The sequence below is a fragment of the Lates calcarifer genome, unplaced genomic scaffold (assembly GCF_001640805.2).
Source record: "Lates calcarifer isolate ASB-BC8 unplaced genomic scaffold, TLL_Latcal_v3 _unitig_1347_quiver_3374, whole genome shotgun sequence".
Taxonomy (NCBI): Eukaryota; Metazoa; Chordata; class Actinopteri; family Centropomidae; genus Lates; species Lates calcarifer.
Window position 1 is genome coordinate 1 of NW_026115458.1, and position 6358 is coordinate 6358.

A 6358-nucleotide genomic window follows, 5' to 3' on the forward strand; every position below is an offset into this window, starting at 1 on the left:
AAAAAATGTTATAGTATAGTAAGAATTTTTAAAAAATGTCAGTATAATAAGGCGTCAAAAACTGTCAAAAAATATCATCGTATGGCATCAAAAATGTCATAGTAAGGTGTCAAAAACTGTCAAAAAGAAGTAAGGCATTAAAAAATGTCAAAAATATAGAAAGGCATCAAAAATGTCATAGTATAGTAGAGTGAAAAACTTTCAAAAAAATGTCATAGTATAGTAAGGCGTCAAAAACTCAAAAAATGTCATTGTATACTAGGGTGTGAAAAACTTTCAAAAAATGTCATAGTATAGTAAGAATTTTTAAAAAATGTCACAGTATAATAAGGCGTCAAAAACTGTCAAAAAAAATATCGTATGGCATCAAAAAATGTCATAAGGTGTCAAAAACTGTCAAAAAGAAGGTATAGTAAGGCATTAAAAAATGTCAAAAATATAGAAAGGCATCAAAAAATGTCATAGTATAGTAAGAATTAAAAAAATGTCAGGCATCAAAATTTGTCAAAAAATGTCATAGGTACAGTAAGAATTCAACAAAATTTCATAAATGTCACAGTGAAGTGTCAAAAACTGTCAAAAAAAAAAAGTCAGTATAGGACGGTGTCAAAAAATGTCATAGTATAGTAGTGGCATCAAAAACTTGAAAAAATATCACAGTAAGAATTCAAATAATGTCATAGTAAGGCGTCAAACACTGTCAAAAAATTTCATAATTTTTGAGTGGAGTTTCACTATTTTCAAATTAATATCATAATATCAAATTTTGCAATGCAGAAATATCTAAGCTACTTGCAAAAGCTAAAGTAGCTAGAAAAAAAACCCAACCCTAACCTATGGCTAATAGGTGTAACCTTAACCTGTGGCTAAAAATATTCACTACAGTATTAAACAGGCTGGCAAAATATTCAGTGTTCAGAAGTATTTATTTTAGGTTTATGATAATCCTTTATCAGTCCCACAACAGGGAAATTCACTATTGCAACAGAAAAAACAGAAAAGGGCATTATATGTACAAGACAAGATATAAAACCATATAAAATACAACCATATATGAAAATTATACACACTATGAACAGTGTAAACAGGACTATGTACACAGTAACAGATTTGAGTACTGATATTGCACTGTTTGAAATAGCAAAATACCAAAATGAAAATCTAACCTAAACCACAAACAGTGTGTACAGGTGTAAATGTGTGTCTCTGTGGAAAACAAAAGCAAGATGGCTACTTTAGGATAGTTCCTTTGTCTTAAGCTGCATGTCATAGTAAAGTAAGGTGTCAAAATTGTCTTAGTATATTGTAAGGCATAAAAACATTTTAAAAAAATGTCAGAATAGTACATCATAAAAATATTTTGATTGATTTGATCAATTTCTGTGATTAACACATTCTTATCTCTGCAGGAGGCGGAGGCAAAGACAACAGCAGCTGAAGACCTGAAGAGGATGAAAGAAAACAAAAGTGTTATGAAGCTGTCAATTAGATAAAAGACTTCCATCATCTGTAAAAAGTTTCCTGTTGTTCAAGTGAAAACACTGTTTTTTCTCTATCATCTGTAATGTAGTCATGGGCATAGTTCCCAAAGACTACTATGTCTTTTTAAAAACACCTGTGAGAACATTCAGCTACTCATGATAAAATTATTGAATTAATAATAGTACTACAAGCGGTTAAATGATCACAAAGATGCTTAGTAGACATCTTCATCAATTTGCTCATAACTACATTAACACTAAACAGCTCTAACCAGCGTTTCCTTGTGGTCAAATGTCTGACATTATCTTTGCCATGATTTGTTATCTGGAATAAAATCATTACAAGTGTCTTCCTAAAGTTTTGAGTTGTCTCTATTTTGAAAACAGTGTTATACAAATAATGTTATTGCACTTTATTATACGAAAAATTATATGATTCTAACGCTTCATTTTTTTAAAATCTAATTTTAAACATTTTCTATTTTTATGGTTTTAGACTCATTGTTTGGACAATATTTTGTAAGCATTTTTAATTATTAAAAAAAAAAAATCATATTTAGGTTTTAGCTGTAAGTATATATTTTTAAGGACTAAAATATATATTTTTAAATGCTGTATACTTTAGACTTATTGTTTAAGGTTTTGTACTTTACTTTTTATGGATTTGATACTTATTGTTTAGACATTTTTTACAGGTTTCATGCTTAACTCTTAGATCCATTTTTAAAGGTTTTAATTTTAGACATTCCATTCCTTTAAGGTTTTGAAGTGTATTTTTTTAAAGGTTTTATATTTATATGATTTATATTATTTATTATTTATATTTATACTTAGTTTTTAGACATTTTTTTGTAGGTTTTATACTTAATATTGAAAGGTTTTCCTTTATTAAAACTTTTATAGTTATTTTTTAAAAACTATTTATTAAAAGGGTTTCTATTCTAAACTAAGTTTTATATATGTGTATTTGGGGTTACATATTTTTAGACTTTTTTGCAGCTACATTGTTGAAGAATACTAATTAATACCAATTAAAACTAAGTTATAGCAGCTTTAATTTGTTGCTATTTGTTCCAGACAAGAAGATTTAAAGAGTCAAACTGCTGCTGCAGTAATGACAGAGTCAGACTGAAAAGAATAAACAAACACTGACCTTCTGGAAATGTCTTCACGTCTGTCTCTTCTGTCTGTGATTTACTGGTTGGAGGTTGAATCCTGTGGAGAAAAATGCAACAAACATTAATATAAAGATGTGACTTTTACCACATCAAAATAAAAGCACAGAAAGTTTCTGTGTATTGAACTTCAAACTGTATATATATAAGTAAAAGACACTGACTCTACAAATAAACCAGAGTGTGGACTAAGTGGTTCTGGACTAATCAGAACTAGTCTAAGACTTAAATTTACTTTACAGACAAAGACAGAAGAAGCTGCTCTGACTGGAGAACTGACTCCACCAGCTCCTGATACTCACACAACAGCAGTGGATGGAAATGTTTTTTTTCTCCAAAGTCAGTTAAAATTTGAACAAAATTTGGTTGATAGAAGCAAAAATGAGGCAAAATGACAGTGTTTCTAGTATGACGCCGAACTGAATACATTCATTTTTATGATTTCCTGTACTCATGAGACGGAGACAGAGGGACAGAGAGAGAGAGAGGTAGGAAGGGAGACAGAGAGAGAGACAGAGTAAGTGTATGCATGCAGGGGGGGACAGAGAGAGAGAGAGAAAAGAAGAGAGAAAGATACAAAGAGAGACTGAGAGAGAAAAAGAGGCAGAGAGACAAGGAAGGATACAAACGGAAAGAAAAAGTGGGGGTACACCCCAAAAGATAATCAAGTCGATTATCGGCCCAAATCCTCCCTACCAATCAAAGTCAGCAAAGGTCTGATTATCGGTTGGTTCTAACGATTATCTTGCCAGATTTTCCTGTGGTGTGAGGGTACAATTCAGAGCAATTGTACCCTGCCCATCTGCTCTGAAGACGATCAGATTGATAAATATTAAAAATCTATGATCGAAAATCCTGTTGTGTGGGGAGTACACTGAGGAAAGCCGAGCACGTACTCCATGGATTGTCATGTGGAACAGAACAATAGCCAATCAGGAAGTAAGCTGACTGAAGACAGAAGCACAACAAACAAGAGACATCGTCGTCTGCCATGTTTGTTTACTCTAAAGTCGCGTTTGACTGCACAAGATTTTGAGATTTTGTTAGTGGTGAATCTGTTAGTCTGTGATGTGCTGTGTTGGTCTTCTCGTTGCATATCACACACTATAAGAAGAAAACTATGAAACCTGACATTATATGTCTTCATGTGTGTGGTCTCTCACATTTTCAAAATCAGCTAAGATTTTAAAAATCTTTTAGTGTATGCCAGGCTGAAGAAAGCGAGGGAGAGTGAGAGGCAGAGAGTGAGAAGGAGCAAGAGCAAGGGAGAGAGAGAAACACATAATGAGACAGAAAGAGAGTGAGAGTGAGGGACAGAGTGAAAGAGAGAGCTGATGTTTAAATTCTTCATTTTCTTTATGTAAATAAACTTTAATAATGAGTTAAGTCCTTTTGCAATAAACTATTCAGACTTCAGATCAATTACTGAGGATATATAATTTAATGTCAGCGCTCTGTGTTGGACAGTTTATGTAAAGCTGTTTGTGAATTACCTGGAGGCCTCAGTCCTGGTTTCAAAGAATGTCTTCATTGTATGAAGAAACTGTGTGTTCATGGATGAAGAGGTGACACCTGGAGGAAATAAAAAGAGAAAAATACAAAAGGAAAATGACAACATTTTAAAAAACAAATAATCTTATTAATAAAGATTAGTTCATCTCCAAAACTTGAACACTGTAGAAGAATACAACACTGAAAACTAAACACTTGACAATCACACTGAGCTTAGAATAATTAATTATATTACTAGGATCTGACTTTATTGATTTTTAAAATACTTTTTAAAGAATGATTTCTAACAGTAATCTTAGATCATACAACTCTTGAGAATTAAAACTTGTGGAGGAGCACAGAAGTTAAAATCTAGTTTTCAAGCTTGTATTTATTTAAGTCGCAAAACGATCACAATGATTCAAGATTCAAGAAGCTTTATTTATCCCGAGGGAAACTGAGATGCAATGAGATGCTTAACTGCCACACTGAAACACAAAATGGCCACAAAGAAACGTTAAATGGCCAAGAGAGTAGACCCAAAACTACACACAATACGAAGACACAATACGATGCAAACAACCACAAAGAAGCTGAACATAAGTACATGTAAAACAGCCAGCTAGAGACGCAAAACGATCCAATTCCACCAAAATAGGCAGATCACATCGACATGATAATCCACCATAAACCTAACTTAAAATGACTGAGCTGGAAGACAAAATTACAAAGAAGCAGTAAAATGTCTGCAAAGTAATTGTAAAGAGACGCAAACGGAGTTGTAAACAGGCTACTAAACAGAAATAAATGCTATCATTAGAAGGCAACGTTAATGCTAACGCTAGCCGCTAACCGTTTGCCTTACCTTCATGCTGCAGGTGTGTTCAGCACCCAGTCTCACTCCTGTTCGACAAAAAAGCAGCTCCAGAGTTTGTTTTAGCATCCAGACCTTTTCGGTAACGACGGTTTCTCACAGTACCGCAAACAGAAGCAGTGGTTCAAACTTGGTTTAAATTTTTTTTTCCGACTTCCGTTCTCCGCCTCTCTACGCTCCTCCCGGAAGGCCATAACCAATTACAAGACACGTCGCTGCCGATGACGTCATACGCCAGCTAACATTGGCAGAAAAACGCTGATTGGCTGGTCTATTCTGGTCCGCCTAGCAACCGTCTCTGATTGGCCTTAAAGCACCGTAAAGATGGAGAAAAGCCTTAGAATGAAGCTATGCACCAGATGTATCATCAGTGCACAAATCTGAATGTGAAACTCTTTGAAACTTATTTGTGACTGTTTTATGACGAACTGGACTTGAGCCACATGCAAGACTAACTTTCAGTTTTGTAAATATTGGCTATGGTCTGGTATAAGAATTAGGCTCAATGGAGTTATGGTGTTAACTGTTGAAATCTGGATGAGGGATCATTTATGTTATTTTATTTTTCATCTTTATTTTTCAATTTTCCCCCTAAGGGATTGCCACCTTATCGTGGTCAGGGGGTTTGCATGCTTCACTGACCCTAGGAGCTATTTCAGCAGAAGCTTAGTCTTCAGGTGGGACACCCAAGATGGACAGGTCGTAGGGCAGAGGCCTGACAAAGTGCAATCCACCTCTCCAGGCTGGGTTGGACACATAGCTAACAACCCAATTCCATGGAGAAAAAACTGTCATAGGCAAAAATGCCCTCCACAAAATGTGTGTAAAATACTCCCCCAGAAAATTGCTGCTGTAGCATGATGTGTACCCACAATGCTCCCTTCACATTTCTGACTGCCCCTCATATATGCCTGCCTAGAACCGGCCCTGACTACCAGTAACCCTGATATCAAGTCAGATAAAGCAATATTTGAGTGGTTTCAGAATCAAACAGCTATCAACCTGTTGTTTAAATGTTCTGAGAATAGGAATGGAGCCATCCAAAGGGCACATGAATGAACATTAATTCAAGATTAATTTATTTAAGCTGCTCCCTAAGAGCTGAAGAAGACATTAGAACACACTTTGTTTGTAGATGCTGTGACCTAAGTTTTTTTTTTTTTTTAATGTGTGTGAGAATGATTAATTATAGGATTTTACAAGTTGAAAATCTGTCATACAGCTTAGCCAAGAGCCTTGGAACCTTTTTTGTAAAGCAAGCAGTGTGCAATTTTTATTTCAAAAGAGAATGACTGTAGTGGTTACGGAGCATGAAACAGATAATTTTTTCAACTTAT

General features: G+C 34.4%; 1 long non-coding RNA gene across 1 annotated transcript; it reads right to left on the bottom strand.

The window, feature by feature from the left end:
* Positions 1 to 1092: 1092 nt before the first annotated feature.
* On the bottom strand, positions 1093 to 5191 carry LOC108888415 (uncharacterized). Its single transcript, XR_001961820.2, has 4 exons — positions 5013 to 5191; positions 4150 to 4228; positions 2635 to 2696; positions 1093 to 1442 (listed from the first exon to the last, which is right to left on the bottom strand). It is a non-coding gene; the product is annotated as an uncharacterized LOC108888415 (long non-coding RNA).
* Positions 5192 to 6358: the final 1167 nt, after the last annotated feature.